The following is a 27,456-nucleotide window of genomic DNA, read 5'->3' on the forward strand; positions in this document are numbered from 1 at the left end:
GGCTCCTGCATCACATATTCAAATCTCTGCTTATCCATCCTAATAATTCAGAAAGTCATTGTGGAATTATTAGATACCCAATGAAATCTGATATCTTAGCATTCTGAACCATAGCACCACACCAGAGTTGTTCTTTAATCTGTATTGCAGTATTTCTAAGGTATTTTGGAATTAAGCACTTTTCTTTGGTTGAGTCCTTTAGAAACATAAAAGCAGGAGTAGGCCATTCAGACCTTCGAGCCTGCTCTGCCATCCATTATCATGGCTGATCATCAAATTCAATATCCCTGATCCAGCCTTTCCCCCATACCCCTTGATCTTTTTGATCCCAAGAGCTCTATCTAATTTCTTCCTGAAATCGGACAATGTTTGTGAAGGGGAGGTCGTGTCTCTCAAACTTGATTGAGTTTTTCAAGGAAGTGACGAAGATGATTGAGGGTAGGGCAGTGGATGTTGTCTACATGGACTTCAGTAACGCCTTTGACAAGGTCCCTCATGGCAGACTGGTGCAGAAGGTGAAGTCACATAGGATCAGAGGTGAGCTGGCAAGGTGGATATAAAACTGGCTCGGTCAAAGAAGACAGAGGGTAGCAGTGGAAGGGTGCGTTTCTGAATGGAGGGCTGTGACAAGTGGTGTTCCTCAGGGATCAGTGCTGAGACCTTTGCTGTTTGTAATATATATAAATGATTTGGAGGAAAATGTAACTGGATTGATTAGTAAGTTTGCGGACGACACAAAGGTTGGTGGATTTGCAGATAGCAATGAGGACCATCAGAGGATACAACAGGATATAGATCAGTTGGAGACTGATACAGATAGGAAATATACAGTAAATGGCAGAACCCTTAGGAGTATTGATAGGCAAAGGGATCTGGGTGTACAGGTTCACAGGTCACAGAAAGTGGCAATGCAGGTGGAGAAGGTAGTCAAGAAGGCATATGGCATGCTTGCCTTCATCTGCCGGGGTTTTGAGTTTAAAAATTGGCAAGTCATGTTGACACTTTATAGAACGTTAGTTAGGCCGCACTTGGAATATAGTGTTCAATTCTGGTTGCCACACTACCAGAAGGATGTGGAGGCTTTGGAGAGGGTACAGAAAAGATTTACCAAGATGTTGCCTGGTATAGAGGGCATTAGCTATGAGGAGAGGTTGGGGAAACTTGGTTTGTTCTCACTGGAGCGACGGAGTTTGAGGGGAGACCTGATAGAAGTCTACAAGATTATGAGGGGCATGGACAGAATGGATAGTCAGAAGCTTTTTCCCAGGATGGAAGAGTCAATTACTAGGGGGCATAGGTTTAAGGTGCGAGGGGGCAAGTTTTAAAAGAGATGTATGAGGCAGATTTTTTACAGAGAGTAGTGTGTGCCTGGAACTCGTTGCATGGTCAGTGCAGGCTTGGAGGGGCAAAGGGCCTGTCCCTGTGCTGTAATTTTCTTTGTTCTTTGTTTTGGCCTCCATTACTTTCTGTGGTACTGAATTCCACAGATTCACCACTCTCTGGGTGAAGAAATTTCTCCTCACCTCAGTCCTAAAAGTCCCTTATTCTCAAACTATGTCCCCTAGTTTTGCACTCTTTCCCCCCCCCCCCCCCCAACCATTAAGAACATTCTTTATGAATCTAATCTTGTTAGAATTTTGTAAGTTTCTATGAGATTCCCCTCTCACTCTTCTAAACTCCAGTTAATATAATCCTAACCAATTTAGTCTCTCCACATATGACAGATCTAGCATTCCCAGGAATCAGCCTGGTAAACCTTCGCTGTACTCCCTCTATAGCAAGGACATCCATCCTCAGCTATGGACATCAAAACTGCACACTGGGTGTGGTCTCACCAACACTATGTACAATTGCAGTAAAACTGCAATTCTTATACTCAAATCCTCTCGCTATGAAGACCAACATGCCATTTGCTTTCTTTACTGCCTGGTGTACCTGCACACTTACACTTAGCGACTGATGCACGAGGACACCAAAGTCTCAGAGTATCCACCTCTCTCAATTTATACCCATTCAAGTTCTGTCCTTTGTATTCAATCCCTTGGTCCTCCTTTGCCGAAACTGTGCTAATGTAAGGTTGTTCCAAGACAGTAGATTTAACTAGTTATAACTCCCACTTTGACGATTATGATATTGATGTTAAATCTTTCATTAGAGGAGCTGATCTCAGTTAATTTTAACAGCTGCTAAGTAGCCATTTTCCTTACATTCTAAGAAATGGCCTGGAATTTCCTTGAAATGAGTCATAGTGCTGTTGCCCCTTGCATGTGTTGGTGCCCTGCAGAGGAAGTTGCATGCAAGTTCCCGGATTCTGCTAATTGCATTCCCAGTGGCGCAATCATGAGTGTAAAACTAAATTGCAGCGGAAGCTTGGAAACTATTATGCATTTTTCAAAGACAATTCAACCTGCGCTCTTCACAAACAGATCAACAATGTTTGAATCTCTCGTTTCACTCTGAAATTACTCTGTCTTAGCAAAACATTTTTTATTATGCTTGCACATAATTATCAATGTGAGCAGCAATTCAGAAGACTGCAGAGCATGGCAGCAAGCCAAAGATCGAGTATACAATGCAAATTTTGAATAAACCGCCCAAGATCTACTTGAGGACATTTTAGACAGGAACAACGCACATTTGGGAGGTGCTACCCAGAAATTTAATTTGACTTGTTATTGTCATATGTATTGGTATCAGTGAAAAGTATTGTTTCTTCCGCGCTATACAGACAAAGCACACCGATCATAGAGAAGGACAGGAGAGAGTGCAGAATGTAGTGTTACAGTCATAGCTAGGGTGTAGAGAAAGATCAACTTAGTGCGAGGTAGATCCATTCAAAGGTCTGATGGCAGCAGAGAACAAGTTGTTCTTGAGAAATATCCATGGTGCTACCTGATGGGAGCTGCACCTGGCTCTGACTGCTGCCTCTCTCATCTCCAGGATTATGGAATGGTGCTGTGAAGAACTCCACAACCTCAGCAGGTTAGGTAAGATAGCCCTCTGACAAGTAGAACACAAACTTCTGAAAATGGCAAGTGCATGTTCTTTTTAAAAGGGGTACGTTTAAGTAAATTTTAGCCTTTTTTAACTTTGTTAGTGTATGAACATGTGTCTTTCAGTGTGCCCTATTGTAGAGCATTATGCAGCATCACAACAGGAATAACCAGTCATTGATGATTGGGTACTAACTATGTCAATGTTTTTTTTTCATTTCATGAAAAGAATATTGGCTGGGATTCTTCCAAAACAAAACTAAGTGCTCAATGGTGGGAAACAGAAGTATTTCGCGCCCGTTTTTTGGGCGTACTTACCAGAGCAAATCTCCGACACCCGAAGCAATGCAGTGTCATAGAGTGATTCACTCTGAAAAGTGGAGCAAGGGCCTATTCCCACCCAAGAGCCAGCAGCATAGTGCTGGACGGGCTACTGGGCATGCGCCGATCTGTCAGTGCGGAGATTGGTGCATGTGCACTGGCCGTCCCCATCACTGGCCTTCCCAGCCACCCCCCTCCCAAAGACCAGCCATGATTGCCCCCTCACTCCCTCCCCCACTGATCCCACTTGCAGAGTGGCAGTAGGTCTCCTGCTCACTGGGCAATGCCCATTTGCCCCTTGAGCAGTGCCAGGTTGGCACTTCCCTAGGGGCATCCCTCCTTGCCCCTGAATTCCTGGGGGAGCCTTAATGGCCTCTGTCCCCACCAGAGGGGTGAAGACGCCTGTTCCCCATTAGTGGGGAGTAGTTGTAAACCCTGCTGGTGGGAACTACTCCCGGAGGTGGGGGGATACGCTAGCAGGCCCAGAGTATACTGTCCTGGGCCTGCTACTCATATAGAAATGTCAATTTCAATGGCATTTCTATATGATAATCAGCTCCACGCTGGAAATCTGCACAGAGCTGATTGTGCTTTAAAAAAAAAGCACTTGGGAGACTCGCGACCGGCAAAATGCTTCCTGCTGATGTCTCCTGGCCCACTGCTACTTGAGCAGTGCAGTGGGCTGGGAGAATCTCTGCCATTTTGGTTCTGTACAGTTCTTCAGTGTAACTTTATCATGACCACTATTAGAAATAAATGGAGATATTTTTACCTCAGGACTTCAGTTGGCATCTAAAAATTGTTCTTTAATGTCTAAACACGCTCTTAAACATGTAACACTGCTATGCTTATTTTTGAAAATTTGATCTCTATCTTAACTTGAGATCTATATTAAAATTATTAAAGGAAGTAATCAGTCTTTCTTCATGAGTACTATTGTTAAACATGTGTTATACATTGAGTTGTGTGCAGTAAAAAGTGCTCTTGTCCCTGTAGTAATGCCAGAAAAAAAAAGTACTCCAGTCAACCTGAAAGGCATTGGCTGAGCCAGAGATACAGTGCAATAAAAATGCACTGGCATTCTCCAGCACAAAATAAAATCCTCCACATTTTCAGATACTTGTAACTAATGTAGTAAGGTGGGGGCTTTAGATTAACCTTTTATAAGTGTCTCTCTCTCACCCTTAATTTATTTTGGTGGTATCCTTCAGTCACATATTGCAGCATCTCGAGTAGTATGCATAGATACCACGATCTTTTACACAGTTCAGTTAGCCTTGTTATATGGTTTGAAGAGCTACATTTAGACTACTTCTGTGCAGTGTTTGGTGGCTAGTTCTGGAATTGCATAGACGGATGCAATTCACATCCTCTTTGCTGCTTTTCTGGGAGCAGTTGGTGTCTGATAGCTAGATGGAACCAGAAAAGAGAACAGAAAATAACTTCCAGTCTTATAGTATTGAATGTTAATTACAACCAATATCTAACAGTTGTGCTAAATCCCAGTTCTAATACCCACACTTGAATTAATTGTTGACGGTTATTAACATTCGATTGCTGCTGTTTACAAATGAAATTTAAAATGCTGGATAATGTGGCGGGAGTTAAAAGGCTTTATTGTCAGTGGCAACATTGTAAATCACATGCATACCTAAAATTCTCAATTTGATTATAGCTTCTACATCTTCCTCCATCTCACCCACTAAACATCTGTTGGAAATGGAAACTGCTAAATTTTAAGATGGTGCATGTAATGCAAAGGGTGCTATAAGGCTCTAATCCAATCAATTATCATGCTGTAAGCCAAGAGCACACTAAAAGCTCTCAATTATTTCATCGCCTCCAAATTTCCTCCCGCCCACCAAACACCTGTTTGAAATAGAGACTGTTAAATAGTGAATCATGTTGTTCAAAGAATACTCTGAGTACAATCATAAATTTATCTGTGTTAAGGAATAACAAGATTATTCACAAAAGTAAATGATATTTTCGTGCTGAATAATCATATGACATGAGTGAGGTGTCTATGTGAAGTTGGTAACAGTTTGCTGATAATATTGGTATTTTTCTGCAAAGCTATTCAGCAATCTAATTTTGGTTCAGGGTATTATTTTTCTTTAATTTTGTGACAACCATCAATATTTTACAGGCTAATTACATTCTTATTCAATTTGTTCATAACTGCTGATGTGAGCTCAACAGATCTGTTGAAAAATATTCACACAAAAGCAGTAGTGTCAAAAGCTTTGACAGGAGTAGAAAGAGCACTTATAATTCGCAACCTGTGATCTATATGTTGTTATAGATAGTGTAAATAATTGCTTGGTAGTATAGAACTTGAGTACTGCTGAAAAAGTGACATGCTGTTGAAGGTTTTCGTTTTGCACTCATCAGAACAGAATTGCCAGAACACCAAATTTCAAAGGAAATAACAATTTATGCTGCATTAAAAAAATGGTACTGATTGGTTGGTAACTGGACTCTGGTAGAGCAAGGTTCCTGACCAATCAGCACCTTTTGTCTTGCAGTTGGTATTCTGATGATTCTGTCCTGATGAATGCAAGACGGAGAGCTTCAGCAGCATTTCTCTCTTTTCAGCAATACTCATGTACAGTGTATTTGAAGTTTCCCAGTAATGAACTGGGAATTGTGAACATTACTGCGCCTACATTGGGCTAATTTAAGAGCTTAATTTTGAAAGCTTTTCAGGAAATTCCCTGAACACCATTAGATTACTTCTGTTAAGTTGCTCTGGTATCATCAGTTGCTCACTGTCCAGGGTACAGCATATATCTTTAAGAATATACCTGCAATGAACTCTGTGTTCTGTGACTAGTCATGATGTGGAGATGCCGGCATTGGACTGGGGTGATAAGAGTTTTAACAACACCAGGTTAAAGTCCAACAGGTTTATTTGGTAGCAAATGCCATTAGCTTTCGGAGCGCTGCTCCTTCGTCAGATGGAGTGGAACTGTGTTCTCAAACGGGGCACAGAGACACAAAATCAAGTTACAGAATACTGATTAGAATGCGAATCTCTACAGCCAACCAGGTCTTAAAGATACAGACAATGTGAGTGGAGGGAGCATTAAGCACAGGTTAAAGAGATGTGTATTGTCTCCAGACATTCGGCCCTTTGAGCCTTGAGTGCCATTGAATATGATCACGGCTGATTATCAAATTCAGTATCTTTATTTTCCCCCCTGTCTCTCTTCTCCCCTCCCTCCCCCACCCCATATCCCTTGATCCCTATAGCTCCAAGAGTTACATCAAATTTCTTCTTGAAATCACACAATGGGCCCGATTTTACCATTTTCATTCTAAGTGCCGAATCTGGGCATAGTACAGATCCGACTTAGAAATACGTTTTCCATACGCTCTCCGCCATCTCCAGTCCCATTCGTGCTGTGGGCGGGGCTTAGCACGGCCGAAAGGATTGGAGCTCTGAACTGCGCATGCGCAGTTAGAAAGGAATTGGAAAAAGCGCGTCCGTGTCAGATCGCTCCCGAGCCACAAAAAATGGAGAAAGCAGCCCGATAGCGAAATTCGGGAGCGAGGCCGTTGGAAACACTGAACGTGCCCTTCAAAGGCTGGAGCACCCGACCCAGACTTTTATTTAGCAGGTCCGTAATGGGGGGGTTCCGGATCGGCAAATGCGGTGGTAAAGGGGGAAATGCCGATAAAGTTGGGCGGGCTGTTCATTAATTCAATTTAAATGCATGCAAATTAATGCATTTAAATCGCCGTTGCGCCCGTTTTGGGCGCAAATCGGATTGCCGCCATTCCTGGGTTTTGGTAAAGTGGCAATCTGCTCGGATGCAGGTGCAGATCGTGATAAAGGTCTCGCACCCGACTTTACCACGATTTCGCGCCCGAAAACGGGCGCAAATTGTTGGTAAAATCAGGCCCAATGTTTTGGCCTCAATACTTTCTGTTGTAATGAATTCCACACATTCACCACTCGCTGGATGAAGAAATTTCAAATCCCAATGCATCTGATCTTTCTGGCCAATTAAAGGTGGAGGCCAGAAAACAATGTGTAGTGCACACATCTGCTGCCTATAAGCAAGGCTCCTTGTTGGCAGCAGCACACCATAAAATTACTTATGGGCTTTCCATGCAGGCCAATCTCTTAAAAACACATTTGCTTTTCCATGCCTAGCAGCAGAAAGGGCAACCTATTTTGTTTTGTTTTTTACGTGCAGCACATCCTCTAGATTGTTTCTATTTTTTGAATACCTCTTGTGTGGAATATCTTTAGGCTAACCCAGAGCTGGATAGAGGGGGCAGTCGAGTCAACTTGGAGTAAAGGCCAAAAGCTGCCATTGGACAAGAGTAGTCCACTAAATTCCGAGAATGGAACCTGTTTCTGTCTGCTTGGGGAACTAAAAACACTACTAGTGTGAAAATACTGTGTACAATTTAAAGACGCTTATAGTTTCAAATGTCTAGTCATAAAATAATTAAATCTACAGCTTTATATGAATCTCTGAATTATCTGCTAGATAACATTCAACCCAATACCATTTAATTGAAATGACTCTATACATTTACGAACTAATTTGAGATCAAAGTTAAAACAAAACTCCTTGGACAAGTGGTGAACTCCCACAAAATCATTTTGAGAAATGTCAAAATAAATGATTTAATTCAAATCAGGACATTGCAATGCGGTATACAAGATTATATAAATTAGTTATCCAATCTGTAAACTAGAGCACCATGGTGCAGGTTACATATCTGAATTATCTGTCACATTAAAGTACAACTAAATGGACTAGAAAGCTGCCAAGTTCAAAGGATAGTCCATGCTCAGTGAGCTGATCTCACACACTGGTTCTGTGGGTGCTACAGTTGCCCCCTGTATCGCTGATGAGGGAGTGAGAAAATTAGCCAGGATTCTTGCTGATAAGTGTGTGTTTGTGAATGTGGATGCCAAATCAGGTTGAGGTTAGATTTGGCTGCGCATTCCCACATTGAAATAGCCCGCCAACACTTGCTGTCAAAATTGACTCAATGAGATTCTAGAAAAATGGACAGCACAAAAGTGGAACCAAAAGAACAGGACAGGAAAACAGTAACTGCAATAAGTTTCTGAACCTTGCACTGCTGCTATTCCATTGTTTATAAAATTCAAGTTAATTAAAATGCAGTTTAAAGAGCCAAGTTCTCTCCATGTGCAGAATATTGGTTCACAATCATGCAGTTGAATGTCTTTTATGAAAAAGACTTGTTGGCTGCAAATTATATTGGAATATTTCTAACTGCATTTTGCGCTGCTTTCAATTTCCTCTCTCAATCTCACCTCTATTTGTAAATTTATGCTCTAACCAATTTTGCAGAAAATAAACAGCTTAAAATAACCATTGTATGGACAACTTTTATGTTTGCCTCCGCCCTCCCTCCCATAGAAATTATATTTTACTAACGTAAGATATCAAGGTTTTTTTATTTTGTTTAGTAGGGACAGATGCTAAAGGAACACAATACTTTGATATACTGTAATGAGGTTCGGATGATTTCACGAGGTGGAACAATACAAGATTAATTACAGTGAAAGGTAGAGCTCCTCTGAAATATTAAAGTAACAAATCCAGATTTAATTAACTTCTACATTAATGTTGCGATAAAATCAAATAAAGCTCAACAGCACATTGATGATGGCATGTAAGAATTTCAAAGCAGCTGTCTTGTGTTGAGGATGATTAATTGTTTGCTGAAACCTGCTTTGTTGTTCTGCCATTGTAATTATCTTTGTTTGCAACCAGTTTGTTAAATTACAGAGGTCTAAGTGAATGGATTTGCAGTAACATATTGCACAGGGCACAGCAGAATTGAGCTGGTAATTTCAAAAGAACTTTGAGAAAATGCTGCAAAATAATGCTATTCGTTTGTATACCACTTTTGTTTTTGTTTGCATTTCAGTGAATTTTGTGAATGTGCAGAGCTCTAAGCTCCCGAGTTCTGAACATTTTTTGAGTAATCTTAAAATCAGTGTTTTAAAACCTGTTTCTGACACCGGCCCAGAGTGTAGCCTCAGCAGTTCCCAAGTGGAGCAGGTGCCTTAGCATTCAAGATTAATTTGCAGGTCACAGATTGGGGTTAGTCTGGCAGTAGAAGGGTGGGGCATTGGTCGGGAGAATGCTCATAAGTGTGTTCATGCATTTCAACATTTCATGATTGAGTTCTAATTCAATGCAAATACAATCAGGGGTCATTGAAATATATACTGATTCATTGTAGGTTAGATGGATTAGCTACGGTAAATGTGAGGGGTTATGGGGATAGTGATGGAGAAAGGGCCTGGGTAAGATACTCTGTCAGAGTCGATGTAGACTCGATGGACTGAATGACTTCCTTCTGCACTGTAGGGATTCTATGATTGTATTTTTGCTTTGTTTGTTTTATTTTCAATTTGCTTTGGAAATGCGGGCACCACATTTATTGTCCGTATCTTGCCATAAGAAGACAGCTTGCCAGGCTATTTCAGAGTACAGTGAGCTATAACCACTTAGTTTTACTGGGTGGGGATGCATGATTCCCATCAGAAATATTAGTGAGTTAGATTACTTATTTTACAGTGACAGCTCACATGTGACCAGATTTATTGAAATCAATTTCTTGGTTTGCTATAATGAAATTTGAGATCATGACTGCTGGACTGTTGATCTGAAACCAAAATCACTGTGGTACTCTTTCCCCCTTATTCGTGTTAATGACAAGAGGCACATACTAATTTCCCACTTGTGTCAAACCACTCTTTACATTTTTTCATATGAAGACATTTGCCTCTTGATAGAAATAATGCAGAAAAGGTAGAAACATTTCTCTCCTGTCTTGTCCCAATTCTTAACACATAATACAGCACATTTCCAGAGATTTCCTATGAACTTCCTTTGCTAAACACCACTGAAAACAGCATATTCTATATTACATTGCTCTTTTATATTTGAGATACTGAATGAGAATCATCAATGTCAAATCAAAACTAAGCAGTCCAAATCTGAGTGTTCATAACCAATTAAAGCTGCAATGCCTACAGTTGGGCAAAATTTTATGGAATAGCAATGGTGAGGTTAACAGCACTTGCTGTTATTACAGGGTAAATCTAATAGCAACAATTAGGTGTCCACACGTGTAGTTCCACATGGAAATCTGGAAGCTGCTGCCAGAGCTATCCAACTCCTCCACAGGATGTATTGTTTATGTTCTCAGTGAAGTATTCAGCATCGAAATTGGTGTGTCCTATCTTTACACTAAAAGTTAGAGCTGGTAAATTTAGGAGTACACAAGATTCTGTTGTTCTTTCCCTCTTTATTTCTCTTTCTATGTTTGATTGACATGAAATTCACCCACTCTAATTTATAACTGTTTTTCTCAATCCTTTAACCTGATTGGTTAAAGCACCGTACTTTTGGTTGCTGTAATCTGTCAGGTCCCAGATGCCTCATTTTGAAATGAAGGGTGCAGGGGCAAGTCTAATAACTAAATTGTTTGATGCCCTTCTACAGAGATCTGACCTACTTGATTTTAATTTCAGTGAGGAACCCCCTTCCTAACAGCATTGTGGGTACACTGACACCACATGGACTGCAGTCGTTTTAGAAGGTGGCTCACCACCTCCTTCTCAAGGAAGTTTCAGGATGGGCAACACATTCTGACCTAACTAGTAATGCCCACGTTCTGTGAAATAATGTGAAAATAGAGTGGTGCTGATATTGAGCAGAGGTTTACTGCTGTAGTATTTGTAATTACGATTGATTTGATAGGTATCTCTCAGTTTACATATTGGAGGCTATTGGACAACATAGCACATATTGTTTATCATTTCCTTACTTAGTGACATACAGTTGCTCTGTTATACATTGGTTCCCAAAATGGTACCACAAATAGAGCTCGTCACACTTCAGTCACTCAGAAAAATGTAGTATCTCAATATTACGTTTGATGCCGCATCTCTCTGTCACGCACTATTATGTTTTCATTAGCTGCCGTCTTTAAATTAGAAATGTACAACAGTAGTTTTATGGAGTTGAATAACTTTTTTTAAAATACTGAAATGGATTGATTGTGCAGAATGCTTTTAAGTGCCTAACTCATAACTCTTAATATTTACCAATTATATGTAAAATTTAACTTCTATTTTTAAAGGCACCAAAGGCTAGAAATTACTATTAAAATTAATGAACAACATGTGTGCATTTCCCTATTTTAATAGTCATTAGTTGCTCTAGTTCATCAATCATTAATATTAACAGTAATTTTTGGTCTTAGATGTTTGAAATATATTCATTTAAGATGTATATCCAACATGCAACCTCCCACAGCAATTACAAACTTTAGTATTTGATACAGTTCCTCATCATCCCAATTGACCTTGGCCTTCCCGCTGGCGGAGTTGAGCCTTACTGGGGCTGAAGGGAGTGAGACTTTACCTAGGTTCAGGGGAGCAGGCTACTGGGTCAGGCCCGGCTGGTAGGGAAGCACAGCCGCCAAGACTGTGCAGGACCAGAGTGAAGCAAGGCTTCAAGAATGGAAATGAGTGAAGCTGTCTACTGCTACATCTTGTACGATCGCCAGGATCTGCAACATTGCAAGTTACAACCATCATCTTGTGTTCCTTCCCTCCCCAGTTGGTACCAACAAGAGGACTGAGACAGCCTCAATTCAAGCAGAAGGGGAAAGGGTGAGGTATGAGACAGCGAATGAAAAGGAGAGGGCAGCATTCACCACTTCCAGTCATTATTCTGAATGGCGTAGGGACAATGAGAAATAAGATTGTTGAGATTTGATCTGCTACAGCAAGATAGATCTGCTACTGCTACAAATAAGTCCCAAGGTGGGGTCATATGTTTATATAGAAATAAAAATTGATGCCAAAATTTTCAGGTTAACAAGCATGTTTGCTTTGCTAACAGTGAATTACAGCACATGTCTTTTAGACCCTTCTTTCTGTTCTGTGAATTCAATCAATTGCATGTTGTTTTGGTAAATTCAGCGGTTCCACTGCAGACAAGAAATGCCACTCCTCCCAGATTTACCATAGATTATCATTGGTGATATCAACCATTGTGCCTTGACTTTGAGGAATACTTTCTGTAACTACACCTAGGTATGTTGACAAACTGACTCTTGGAGAGAAGACACTGGATCGATGTTTTTTTTCTCCATTTGTGACTCTTGCAAGTCTTTTAGACCAAGGATTGTAGATTCAGATGTCGTGCATCTCTTCCATAAATCTGGATAATTGAAAACCCGTAAAACCTGGTAGGAAAGTGGTTTAAGTTTGGGATAAAGTGGCTATACAAGATCTGCAAATTTGCTTTGATAAAACAAATTGGGATATTTTATGGAATGAAGACATAAGAAAGCACAGATGTCATAAATGATTATATCCTCTTTTGTGAACAACTTCATGTCTAAACTATGATGCTTATTCAAACAAGAAACTCTAGATTACAAAGGGCTTACAAAGGAAAGACAAATTGATTTTAATGCAGGGGGTCAAGACAAACTTGATGAGCTAAGGATCAAGTGCAGAAAGGAAATTGAGAATGGGAAAGATGCATACAGTGATAAGTTGCATAACTGTTTTGGTCAGATAATACCAGAGATGCATAGAAGTGTGTGCATAAAATGTCAGGCTTCACATCGAAGAAGAGAAATTACCCTATTTTGTCTGCAGATAATCTTCAAGATGTTGGCAGATTATTCAGGAGAGTCTGGGTGAGCATGGTGATAGAGCCAACATCCAAGGTAATTTTGGGGGGGGGGGGTTCAAATGTGACAGAAGAGAGTGGAAAGCTGATGGTGAGGTGTGGGGGGTGGTGGTGGTGGTGGGAGTTGGTAAGTGAAAGGAAGGGTAAAAGGTGGTGGACCAAGGCTGGAAGGTGATGGATACCATTTTTCAAATCTGACCTTGATCTCTTAAAGTGGGAGGAGGGTCCTCGGGTGCATGGAACTCGAGGTCAGCACAAATGGGACATCCTAATAATTATGAAGCAACTGGATGTCAACCCTGCTTAGTTATTATGATATTGCAGGCAGTAACTGCCAGGCTGCCCAAATCCTAAAGGGAAACCTGAACAAGCTAGCACAATGAATTACAACTTGTATTTTATGAGATGATATCAAATCACATATGAACGTTTTAAAAACGAAGAATAAAAGCAAAACTTAAAGACACTAGATTACATTTACATAGTTAAAAGTATTTTTACAAATATTTCCCAAAAGATTTCTGCTTCACTAATTTAGAGCTTAATACTCCTTTTTGGCAACAGTCCTTATAGATATTAATCTGAAAAGGTTCCAGTAATACCACAATTCCACAGTTGCCAAAGGGGAAGTCTTATACAAGATTTTCTCTCACTCCCGCACTCGCTCTCTCTCTCTCATTCAATACTAGGAGTCCAAAACTTGTCTCAAAAACCTTGCAGACACAAACACTTTGCTCTGATGGTGGTGGCAGCTGCTTCTTCATGGGTCAGTTTCCAGCACACACTGCTTTAGGATTTTATAACTACACCAATTGATACAGTCTTCAGTTTCTCTTTTAATGTGCTTTCCTCTTTCTTCTTCATTAATGCGTTGGCCTAGTGGTATTATTGCTCGACTATTAATCCAGAAATTCAGCTAATGTTCTGGGGACCCGGATTCCCATCATGGCAGATGATGGGATTTGAATTCGATAACAAAAAATACCTGGAATTAAGAATTTACTGATGACCCTGAAACCATTGTCGATTGTCAGAGAAAAAAAACCATCTGGTTCACTGATATCCTTTAGGGAAGGAAATTGCTGTCCTTACTTGGTCTGGCCTACATGTGACTCCAGAGCACAGCAATGTGGTTGACTCTCACCTGCCCTTGGGCAATTAGGGATGGACAATAATAAATACTGGCCAGCCAGTGATGCTCATGACCCATAAATGAATTTTTAAAAAACTATTGTTTTATATTCCTTTAGAAGTTCCTTTCCCACCCATTTACGGACCCTTTATGTCATTTTATGACAACAACATTTTGGGTAAAAGTAAACTTACTACGTTGCTTCATCCATTTACAATCTCTGCCAATTGTACATGTTCTTTTTCAAATACAGTAGTTAACTTCAAGTCACTTCTCTTCATGATGTAAATTTCTATTCATGCTGCCCACTGGTGCTTCATCTTAACTCTACTCATCTCTGCTTCAAATTATTTGCTTTCACATCGAACCCCTTTGGAATTTTGCAATCTACTGTCTTCAATTTAATTAAGACATATACACACACACACACCTACAAAGGTCATGAATGTAGCCCAATCCATCACGCAAACCAGCCTCCCATCCATTGACTCTGTCTACACTTCCTGCTGCCCCAACAATGCAGCCAGCATAATTAAGGACCACAAGCACCTTGGACATACTCTCTTCCACCTTCCTTCGTTGGGAAAAAGATACAAAAGTCTCAGGTCATGTACCAGCTGACTCAAGAAAAGCTTCTTCCCTACTGCCATCAGAATTTTGAATGGCCCAACTTGCATTAAGTTAATCTTTCTCTACACCCTAGTTATGACTGTAACATTACATTCTTCGCTCTTCATTACCTTCTCTATGAATAGTATGCTTTGTCTGTATAGCCCACAAGAAACAATACTTCTCATTGTATACTAACACGTGTGACAATAATAAATCAAATCAACACACACATATAAGCCTGTTTCACAGTATACCACAGTGATGTTGGAGAAATATTGAAAAATATAATATTTCCTCAGTTATATTCTTCTCTGTATATTGAAGCCCACATGGCAGCAAGCTTGTTTCTGACTGATGGGTCTCATAACATTGAGGTCCTGGCAAGGTATGGAGCTGCCATTCATTCAGTGCCATTGACCACTGCTGCAGCCAGAAACAGATGAAGGGAGGAGAGTGGTGGATGCCTCCAGGAGTCTCGCTGGTGAACAGCAGCCAAATTATGATTCCAAACATCTATCCTCCCAGGTAAATGGTCATGGCTGACCAGGGATCATGTAGTTAGTCTTTTCATGTTGCCACGGCAATGGTCTCCCTATAGAGTCCCAAGAGTAGTGGAGGGAAGTGGAATAATGTTAGAGGAAAGCTTCTTGCACATGGCTCTCATCATCCTGATCAAAGAGTAATGTTTCCATGTGCAGTCATGTATGAATGGGCAAAACACCCATTTCTAGTTCTGCAAGATGTCCTACACCCAGAAGGGGTGGTGTGGGGATGCCATGTCTCGATGGAAGCCAGGCAAGGAGTTTAGCACTGGCCTGCTGCCTTTGAGATGGAGGGAAATCTGTAAAGGATAAGCTCAATAAATCTATCACTTCAATTCATTCACAGAACCACTGAGGCATCGATAATGCGGCTGCAGGCACCTGCATTGGTAATTCCCCTCATCCACATAAGGAGATAGAGGATCCATTGCATATTGGCACAGGGGCAAGACTAGCAAGGGCCTCAAAATCAAGATGCTGGTGAACTGAGCATTGCAATGACAAGTGTTTGTCTGAACATGAGTCTATCACCAATGGTATTTTTATCTAGAAATGAAGTCATCCATGTTGTTCCCGGCGCTTGTTGAGGTCACCTGGCCCTATGTGGACTGCACTTCATTTCCAGGGTCAGCAGGCCTGACTTGATTCCACATCTGCTCCACTGGAGAGAAAATGATCTGTATCAGGGTGCTTTTTAGTGAGCTGAGTCCGGTAAGTTAGTATATTTCTGAAGTCTAGACCATGGTGATGGATGCACGAATAACATTGTGCACTAAAGTGGGGAATTTAGTTCCAATAGGGCATGTTGGCTTCTTTACTTCCTGAGGAACTTATGTAAACTTACCCCAAAAACTGGCTTCTTCCCATAATATTGATGGAATTTGAATGAGAAATTGATATTGTTTTGGATAGAAATGCATTGTAGCTAATAGGATTATTAAATGGAATAACCAATAATGAGATCATGCACATTAAGTGCATACAGTTGTGTTCCCCCATGGCAAGATTTTGTGGTAACCTAGATATGCTGTACAATGGCTTTAATCCAACACAGTTGAATACAGAAAAATAATGGTGTATTGTTGCAAAAGTCTTATGGACCTTGGCTGAATATTATGGAGGGTCGAAATCCACCAGGGCACAATTTGAAATTGGTGCCAAGGAGGTAGAGTATGTCAGGTCTTGGTTACAATTCGTTAGCAACATTGGTAATTGGCCTCTTATCTTCAAATAGGTGGGCAGCCAGCACAGGTTGTGCTGTTAATTGGCAGCTGACTTAACCAGGGTCATCAGTATCTGGCATGTGTGAAGCTATTTAAAGGTAACTTGCATAAGTTAAAGGGGAGGTGCATTTTGATTCCAGGCTTCAAAAGCAGTTTTACAGAAGTTTAAATGGCCCCCCACTTCTTGCTGGAGCATTGGAGATCCTTGTAGAGGAGATCAACAGAAGCAGTGTCCTTTTTCCACTAACAGCAGCTATCTTGCCATGTTGCTCAGGATATAGGTGTCAGCCAATGACCATTTCCAACAAATGAGAACCTAACCACTTCCACTTAATCTGGAATTCGAAGGCATTACCATTATCAGGTTTTTCTCAGTAATTTTTGACCAGGAGGTTGACTGAACAAACCCCACAAACATCATGGCTACAAGAATAGATGTGCCATAGGGAGATCTGCAGTGCTTGGCCCACCAACTACAAACCACAAGCCAAAAGTGTGATTTAATACTCTTCACCTGCCTCGATGGATGGAATAATGCTCAAAGTATGACACTATCAATACAAAACAGTCTGCTTAATCAGCATTCTATCCATCACTTTGACAATCCACTCCCTTCCTCACCAACATATCATCGCTGCAGGATTCACTGCCACAACTTGCTAATGTTTCTTTGTCAGCACCTCCCAAACCTGCAGTCTCTCACCTAGCAGTACAATGGCTCAGATACATGAGAACATCATCAACTCCAAGTTGTATACTGTTCTAAGATCCATATCACCTTTCCTACGTTTGTCACTGTGTCAAAGTACTGGAACTTCCATCACCACATAGACTACCAATTGAAGAATAGAGGCCAGCACTGCCTTCTCAAGGGCAGTTCAGATGAGCAGTGAAAGCTGATGTTTTTAGTAATGGCCATAGCCCAATAATGCAATAATGTTTTCTCTTCCTGTGGCCCACAATTGAAATGTTTTTGAAAAAAAAGACTCGAGGAAAAGTATTGTTCACTATTTTTATACATAATCCTGAAAAAACAAATTCAGTGGTTAAAGATGTTGTGTAAATGCTTTCAAAATATAAGACTAATTATGAATCTACAGTTGTGAAATTAAAACTTACTTGAATGCATAGTCTGAAAAATAACTTAACCAACTGGTTTCTGTTTTCTCTGGACTCATAATTGTGCTTCAGAAACTACTTATCATGGTACAAATAATTTTGAGAAATATTTTATTTAAAATGTAATGACTGATGCGGTGGATTCTGTAAAAATAAATCTCTAGAGTTGTCTTAATAGAGTTTTTTTTACCTGTATATTTTTGCCATTGTAGCCAAAGGTCTGTAACAGGACTTGTACACTTTGAGACATGCTTCATTTCAGACTTTGTCTTTTGCTTGTTTTCTTCAATCTGCTATCCATCATACTGTATTGCTTTTCAATTCGATTGTTTGGCATTCTGTTGCTCCGTTTCAGGATACTGTTTTCTCACACAAGCCCATTTTTCCTTTACTGAGCTAAGTTGTAATGTAGGTGGGAATATAAAGTGAATGAGTTGTTGTTGTCTTGTAATAATAAATCTGCAGTCTTGCAGGACATGAAGAATGCCAGGTGCCCATTTCTATTTTTAAGGGCGTTTGTTGTGGAAAAAATACCGTTTGAATCATATACGGTTGGTGTTGGTTTTCGATGGTTGTCCTCGGTCGTTCTTGCATCACTTGGTGAACTATTTAATGATTATGTACGTTTCTCATTTTATAGTGGTCAATTCAGTATGTCACAGCAAGATATGTGGATGCAGGTCATTTGCTTCCTTAGTTGGTGGTGGTACATGATATGTGAATTATCAGGGTAAATACATGGGGTTATGGGATAGGGCCTGGGTGGGATTGTTATTGGTGCAGGCTCGATGGGCTGAATGGCCTCCTGCACTGTAGGGATTCTATGACAAGAGAAACCCGAAGAAAATTGAGAGATTGTTATATTGTTCTTTGAATTACCAGGGTCCTGTGAATGCAAAGAATCTCAAATTTAAAAAAAATCAGGACTATAAGAAAATTAGTCAAGAAAAATGTTACAGGATTTTCTGCGTGGGTTTCCTCCGGGTGTTCGAGTTTCCACCCACAGTGCAAAGATGTGCAGGTTAGACGGATTGGCCATACTAAATTGCTCCTCAGTGTCCCAAGATGTGTAGGTTAGTTAGATGGATTAGCCATGGTGAATGTGTGGGGTTATAGGGATAGGGTTGGGAGAGAGGGCCTGGATAGGACATTCTGTCAGTGTCAGTGCACACTCAATGGGCTGAATGGCCTCTTCTGTACTGTAGGGATTCTATGACTGCACTGGCTCAAGGCAGCAGTTCACCACCACCACCTCCAAAAAGCATTTTGGGGATGTGCAGCAAATGCTTAGCCTTGCCAGCGACATTCACATTCCATCATCCCAGGAAAGAATTTTTAGAAATCAAGAGTGCACTATTCCTGCAGCTGCTGATCTTTTTGACAAATCATCCCAGCTTCTCTGGTTTAGTGTTTTTAATGCAGCATTTCAGCAGATGGTTTACATTATCTCCCAGGTGCTCTTTCAGCTTTGTATAGCTCTGAGATTCAAAGGATTGTCTGCCGAATAGACATTTTAAATTAACTACTAAGGTTTTCAAGATCTCCTGGAATTTCCATCATTCAGCTACATGGCAAATTGCCATTGCATCTGATGAACGGTGAAGTAGAAAGCCATTCATTCACAGAAAATACTTGTGTAACACATCAGTATTTTTGTTCAGCTATTTTAGAAGGAAAAAATTAAATGCTTTGGTTTGCAATATATTTATTCATGAGCACTTCAGTAAAGTTAATCAATTGCAAGTGGTGGCAAATGGAAAAACTAATCCAGTCAGAGCTGCTTGTCTTGTCTCATGTCATAATTAAAAACTGATCCTCTGTCCTTGGAAATTCCCTTTCTATTCATGGTTTCTAGGGCAAATCCACTTCTGCTTTTAAAAAAAAAATCAGCTGCTGTAGTCCATAAGAAATTCTAATGATATATACTCTGAATTTGCAACTGAAGTCTTATCTCTTTGAATGCCAGTCTAAATCTGATTTTGCGAAGATTCTAAGTTGTCATTTTGGTTTCATTAATTAAATTTTGAAGGAGCGATATTTACTGTTGTGTCTTTATAAAAAAAACTTTACCTATTGTATACTCACAGCTTTAAAACTAACTGAAGCTTTTGCTAAAATTAAATTTTACAGTATATCATTGTTCATTAAGTTAAGGCTGTAAATTTAACTTATAAAGTCAGTCCAGTCAAATTGCTAACATTGGGAAGGATTCAAATTCCAGAGTGCAAAATTAGTGGGTTGAAAATCTGTGGGAGTTCTACAACTTGCCTGTCTTAACTACAGTAAAAGATCCTGGGAAACATAGGTGGGGGTGAAGGGGAGAAGTGCACATTTTCCTGGGGCTTCTGCAGCTTTTTCATGAAAGTTACAGTGAAAGAGAATCTCCACAGCAAATGTTTCAGTACATTGGCAAGAAAATTGACTTCACGAAAAATTGCTCATCATCCATATCAGAACCTGACTGGAACCTATAGTGAAGATTTCCTTAGGCTCTGAAAAACTTGAAGCAATGATACTTTTTGTTGTTTTATCTTTTAAAAAAAAACCTTTACCCATTGTACACTCGTAGCTTTGATTTCTAACTGAAGCTTTCTCTAGAATAAACTTCCTATGCTCCATTGAAACTAATACCAACTTTGAGTCCACAAGTGTGCAACATAACATGGCAATCTAGAAATTACAGTCAGTGATTCCACACTCCCCCAGAGGGAGCGCTTTTAAATTTTCCCCTTCAGACAACAGTCCCTAGTCAATCAACAAATTGAAAACTGCCACCTTTAAGCAAAATTCAGGCAGAAGGCTTTGGTTCGAATTGTGGCTGGATTCCTAAAATCTTTAATTCTTCAAAGATTTATCTGTTTCATCTGTTTGGTGAGGGGTTAAAGCAGGTTCTGTATGCAGTGCTTGTCATGATCCTACAGAAATGGTGGAAACAGTTTACCCCATCTGGTTCATCGTTCTGTAGAAACCTCCTGTCCTTAATCATAGCTTGCAATTTAATCTTGAAACAAAAGCTCAGAAATTTTGCCTGCACCACCCTATCAGAAAGATCATTCCCGGTTATGGCCACTCTTTTTTTTTGTATAAAGGAGTGTCTCTTGACATTAAATTTGAATTTTGTTTTTAACTAGTTCTTATTGATATCTTTTTTGGTCCCTTCTTATCACATTTCAAGGCTGAAAAAACTGTTATCTAACTTTTCCTTAACATCGTCCACCAACAATAGTGACCCTTGGCTATATTGCTTTGAGTGTTTCCTTTGTGCTTTTTGCAGTCAATACAAGATACAATCTGACCAAAGCATAATACAGTTTCAACATAGTAAAGTGCACTGATTTTGCCATTTTAGCTCCGAATTCTGTTTGTTTTCTTGAGTACTATAGAGGGTAGTATAATCCCCAGATTTCTCTCTTACTTTCCTTAGCTGGTTGAACAACATTATTTAAGTATGTTGTTCATTATTTTTCATTCAATAACTATCCATGCTTAATAGGGACCTGCTGCATGCTCCCTCCAAGTCACACACCATCCTGCCTTGGAAAATATATTGCCGTTCCTTCACTGTTGCTTGGTCATAATTTGAAAATTCCCTCCCTAACAGCACTGCGGGAATACCTACACCACATGGACTGCAGTAGTTTTAAAAAGGAGGCTCACCATTAACATCTCGTGGGCAATTAAGGATGAGCAAATAATGCCGGTCTCATCAGTAATGCCCACATGCCATGCACAAATGGAAATAAAACCTCTGCGGTTAATTGCTCTCTTACTAAACATAGCTGGAGACAACTTGAGTGCACATTCCATCTTATTAGAAGGAAGTTATGTATCCACTGTAGCTGTTTCAGACAGATTTAAAATGTGCTAAGTGTGTACTGGTAGTATTCAAGGTTTTATTTAAAAATGAAATGTTGAGTGCCAAGTGAAGTGAATTACAATCCTGGACTACATTTTTGGAACAATCTTGGATCAGGTATATGCTGATCATTCTCACTTAAGGTTGAGAAGGACGGGCCTCGCAGACACTTAAATGGAACTGAAGAACTGATTTAACTCTTAAAGGAAATGAGCCGTCAGGGAATATTACTGTCCTTGAGAGAGCCTTTTTAACAAATTTTAGCTATATTGTGACAACCTGATATTCTGCCATTTCTGTGGGATCATGGCAAGCACTGCATACAGATCCAGCTTTCACCCCTCACCAAAATAGATGAAACCAATAAATCTTTGAAGAATTAAAAAATTTTAGGAACCCAGCCACGGTTCAAACCAATGCCTTCTGCCTGAACTTTGTCTAAAGGTAGCAACTTTCATCAATTTGTTGATTGACTAGGAACCTCCTTTTTGAATCACTGCAGTCCATACAGTTCAGATCGAATTGTCACGGTCTGAGCATCTCTCATCAACAATGTACCTCTCCACCGAAGTGTGTAAGGAAATTGATTCGCTAGTTTGAATACAGGAAACTATATGAGACAGTATATTTCTCAATTATATAAAAGTTTATTAAAGAATCCAACTTAAAATTCACTTTTGATGGTAATCATAACATTGATAGTTCGAGGAAAATTAAGTATAATCTTGTTTCTACTCGAGAATCCTAGACTTATTAATATTACAGAGAGCTATTTAAGACATCTATCAATATTTAGAGTAGTATTTATATTATATCCCAAGCAGAAAGCTACTCAATCTAGCAAGTTAGCTCTATCCCAATTAAGGGGCGAACTAAAATCACTACACAATAGCAATTGTGCCTTAACCTTGAGACACACTGGAGTGGAATTCAATGAATCTAAAAATCCTACTGTGCAGTTCTAATATTTATACCATAAAAGAACTGAACCAGCAGGAAACATGTTCAGCATTTGTGTTGGACGATATCCTTTGTTTTCATCAATGGCCGCCTTTTAATCAACAACCTTCAAGCAAACAACTTGCTGAAAGATAATGGTCATGACACTCGGTTTTCAGGATTTTGTTGACAAGTTTTCAAGATCACCTTTAAGGTTAACCTTTGTTAGTTTGTGGTTTGTTAAATTTATCAATGCCTTGATTTTTTTTTATTCTGTTTTTTCATTAAGTAAATTGTGTTAGTGGATATACTATATCCTATGCCACAGGATGTTAGTGTCTTGAGTACACAGTTATGCCCAGGCATGTTTATAAACTTCTGAACTTTGGTTCATCAGATGAGTTCTGCTTTTTATTTTTAATCCCTTCACAGGAGAATCTCATTTTTTAACCTTTTAGCTCCATATTGAGATCGGGATTAATTTACAACTCCATTTTTGTGATCCTAAAATGTGTCCTTGCACTTCTGTAAAAATGGGAAGTTGAGCCCTACATTATAAATATCAGTGTTAAATTTACTATCTGTTTTAAAATAGGCCTAGTACTTCATAGAGGTGTCCAGCACACCTGTACAAGTTGGTGTACGTAACTGTTATAACTGGCCTTTACATAAGTTCACATTGAAAAGCCAGTATTTAAGTGACACCAGAGTCTTGCAATAGAGTATGTGTAATGAGGATAAAGTGTGGTAAAGCTTTAGACAGGTTTACTAGCAGTAATGTCTGAATCGTAATTGCAATGTAAATGGGGTTTGAAAGAACAGCTGACTTCAGAGCTGTACAGTAGAACTGTAGAATGATTTCCCAAAAGAAGTGCTAAATTGTTGCTACTGTACATTAGGGAAAAGCCAATTATGGAGATCATTAATTTGAACTGAATTTCATTTCCTTATTTGTGCTGTATCTTCTCTGTGAACTAGGACAAGTCATGCAATCAGATTATGGAAGAGGAGTGTACCATAGTGTTGGGGAAGGGCTGAAATTCAAATGGAACTGTATACATCTGCTTGGCTCAGATCAATGTGCTACATAACTAGTTAATCTTAATTGTGGTGTTGTTGGGTTTCAATGCTGTTTACATAGTTGGAGATAAATTGATAAGCGAAAGATAACACAAGCAGGAATGCTGTTTGTCTCTTATTTTTGGTTCTAACGAAGGATTCACACCAGGAGCACAAACTTGTCCATTCTCTTCACAGATGCTGGCTGACCAAGTGTGGTTTCGGCATTTGCTATTTTGCTTCCCATTTCTGGTATTTGCTTTGGACAAAAAAGATGATGTTTGCTTACTTGAATATGAAGTCTCATTAACCCTGTGCTGTTTACTAGTTTGAGTGAATTTGATTTTTTAAAGTTTCACTTAAATTCAATATCCAGCTTACTGAACTCCAAGAAAGATCTGAATCATTGCAATTACTGATCATTGCAATTGTGCAGCTTGACATTTTGGTTCAATCCCAAACTCTTCTTTATTGTGGCTTCCGGTTTCTCTGAGTAGAGAAATGCGTCTTTTATCTAGTTGTCGATAAATAGGCAGTTAAATCCTTGTTGCACCCAACCCGATTGGGACAACTAAGTTTGGGGCATTGACTTTGTTATCATACTCTGCCTTACTTGTGTTTTAATGGTGTTTTAATTTGATTTTGTAGTACATTCAGGACCAGTGCAATTTTATAGTTGTATTACACTGTTCAGTTGAACAGTCCATCTGTCATTGACAGATTAATCTTGCAGAGTCTGCCTAAAGATGATTTGGTCGTTAATAGTTTGTGGCAATTGCCCTTGGACCTGAAATTATTTCAGAAGGGTTGCTAAAAGCATTAGCACTGAGTTTCCGTCACTTGCGCAAAACTACTGTTTAGTGAACGCCATGATTAATACCATTACCAAATTATTAAATAACACAACACCAAGAGATGTCTAGGTCAATAGAGGAAATGAATTCACACTTTCAATTCAAGGGTTGGGCTCCTGTTTTTTTTCACTCGCATTAAATACTCTAGTGCAGGTACAAGAGTGCTTTTTGTAATCTTTACCTGCATGCTGTGAATATATCATAGAATCATGGAATAACACAGCACAAGAAACCATTAATTTCATTACATAAATTACATTTACTTACTGACAAGATCAGTGTTTTTCATTATGCTGGCATCATAAAGGTTTACTATCGTATGAAGGTTCCAAAATAAATTAGTTTGATTTTTAGCTTACAATAGCAATACTAAACTATTTCTGAATCATGGAATCCTCACAGTGTAGAAGAGGCCATCGAGTCTGCACCGACTCTCTGACAGTGTCTTACCCAGGCCCTCTTTCTCCTAACCGATTCCTGTAACTTCACACATTTATCCTGCTAATCCTTCTAACCTACACATCATGGGACACTCAGGGGCAATTCAGCATGGCCAATCCACCTAACCTGCACATCTTTGGACTGTGGATGGAAAATGGAGCCCCCAGAGGAAACCCATACAGACATGGGGAGAATGTGCAAACTCCACGCAGTCACCCAAGGCCAGAATTGAACCTGGGTCCCTGGAGCTGCGAGGCAGCAGTGTTAACCACTGTGCCACCATGCAATAATAATTTTTGTGTACTTGTGCTTTTAGCAAAATTTCTCCTAAAGTGCCAATGTTATTGTTTCTTTATTAAATAAATGCCCAAATGATCAATAATCTATTTGTTCTTTTCAGATCTATTGTCAATTTGTTCTCACGATCAGGCTCATCGTGTAATTTTTTTTAGTTGACATTTGCAATTTTTGTAGTTTTTCCTACAAGACTCTTTTAAAACTGCCCCATGAAAATTGCAACACAATAGTTGATGATCTTGCAGCCTTAGGCAACCAGTTTCTCAGTTGCATGATACTGTGTAAACTAACTGGTAAAATCTTATTTCATAAATGGTCTAAAGTTTTTTTTTTAACATGTATTTATTAGTGTCACAAGCAATGAAGTTACTGTGAAAATGGTGCTTGTCTGGAAACTCCTCAAAAGGGAAATGATACATTTTAATTCTAAGAATCCTGTTCAAACAAGGGAACAAAAGTGGTTTTGAGTAGAGTTTATTCACAATGATGTTTTCTTTCAAGCTAGAATTCTGTAAATGTTTTAGGGCAATATGGCAGATTTTCAGATGATCGGGATTTGCATCGAGACCAATGTGCCAAACTTCCATTTCAAATATTTCTGCAATGGAAGTTGGTGCAGACACAATGGGCCAAATAACCACCTCCTGCAACATAACATTTGTGATTTTTGACAGAATTGAAGGTGGATGGAATTAGGACTGAAGTGGCGGAGGTATGCAAATTACAGGATAACAAGGACATAACCTGATCTATCAGAAATTCCCTGATTTAAGCTAGCAATGTATTTATCTCTCTTTTTACAGGCTTGAGTTAAGTTAGTTGCGCGACTAGCCAAACTGAAAATAGTTCATTTCAAAGGGTCTGACTGTCCACTGTTTATCGACTTCGAAGTGGTTTTGTTTTTGCTTTGTTACTAGAAGGACTTATTATCAACTTACTTTCAGAAGCTTTGAGTAGGGAGGTGTGTTCCGCCCTTAAAATGGGGTTCCTGTAGACATTCTCATCTTGTGTCTTTCTAATGTAGGCAGAAAAACAGCAGGATGAAGAGCAAATATGCTTGCAGGAAAAGATGATCAATTAGATTTCTCTGGCATCAAACCTCCAAACAAGAGCTCAGTAGTGAGGCATTACTTTATTGCAACTAAACATTCTCTCAAAGGCAACATTCAAAGAAAGAAAACACGTACCTCAAGATTTCATATTACAGCATTTAAATAAGTTGATGTGTATTCACAACAAACAATTCTTAAATATTAATGTTTAAAATTATTTTTTACTTTTCAAGTTGTGGTTCCCTCTGGTGTTTGGCTATGCTGTTCTTAAACCTGTCCTTGTACTTAATTTGGTTCAACTGACAGCTTGATATGTTAGAGATACTTGGTTACATCTTAGCATCATGATTCTTCTGACTAAGATGGCCTTTGTCTCAGGGTTTCTGAGTTCTAAGAGGACAATATTCACTGTCTGCATTGCATAGATATCCTGTTCCTGTGTCATGTCACCTATGTGAACATGCGTCTAAGGAATCTGACCAGAAAGGCCACAAGCTGTCGTCAGAAGTGAGGGCAACATCATAAAGGCAAATTCATGTCATGTCACTTGCCCTAGATCTCCCTGTCCACTGATCAAACTGATAACAAATCCAAATTGTTGCATTTAGCTGAATTAAACCTTGAAAGTCCTAAATCTATGCTCTCTAAAGCCAGTTGCCATCATTCCCTCGATTACAGTCTAACAATGTCTGAATGCTAGTGGTCTATATCTCCAGAATAGAATCACAAGTTAGATTGGTGGACTTCATGATAAGGGTGACTGGTGCTAGGAACTATTTTTTGCTTTAGGTCATGCTAAACTGTTTAATCTTGGAAATTGGCATAGATGATGGCATTTGGCTCTGCCATGACTCCTACTTTCTATCCCAGGCTCTCCAAGATAATCTTACAGGACTCCACATTACAATGATTCAGCATTCCTCATGAGCAGGACCTCTGAGATCTGAATCCTGAAATTCTGACTTCTGTGACACCTTTTCTGTCCACTCGAGATTTTACTAGCATCTCCCAGCACTGCACTGAGTAATTTAGCGGCACAGCCTTTTCAGCACAATTTGGATCATGGAAACATAGAAACTAAGAGTGGGAGTAGGCCATATAGCCCTTTGAGCCTGCTCCACCATTCAATATGATCATAGCTGATACTCGATCTAAATATCATATTCCTGCTTTCTCCCCATACACCTTGACTCCATTAAAATCTAAAAATTTTTCTATTTGAATCCGACCACATGTTTTTTCCCTTATTCCTCCACATTGCCTTGGATTACTGTTGGAAAGATCTCTCATTGTTCTT

General features: G+C 39.5%; 1 protein-coding gene across 4 annotated transcripts in view; it reads left to right on the plus strand.

Moving 5' to 3' along the window:
• Positions 1–27,456, plus strand: part of klhl29 (kelch like family member 29) — a 423,156-nt gene that overhangs the window by 60,159 nt on the left and 335,541 nt on the right. The gene's annotated exons all lie outside the window — the stretch shown is intronic.

The sequence above is a fragment of the Mustelus asterias genome, chromosome 5, assembly GCF_964213995.1.
Source record: "Mustelus asterias chromosome 5, sMusAst1.hap1.1, whole genome shotgun sequence".
In the NCBI taxonomy this organism is placed as follows: Eukaryota; Metazoa; Chordata; class Chondrichthyes; order Carcharhiniformes; family Triakidae; genus Mustelus; species Mustelus asterias.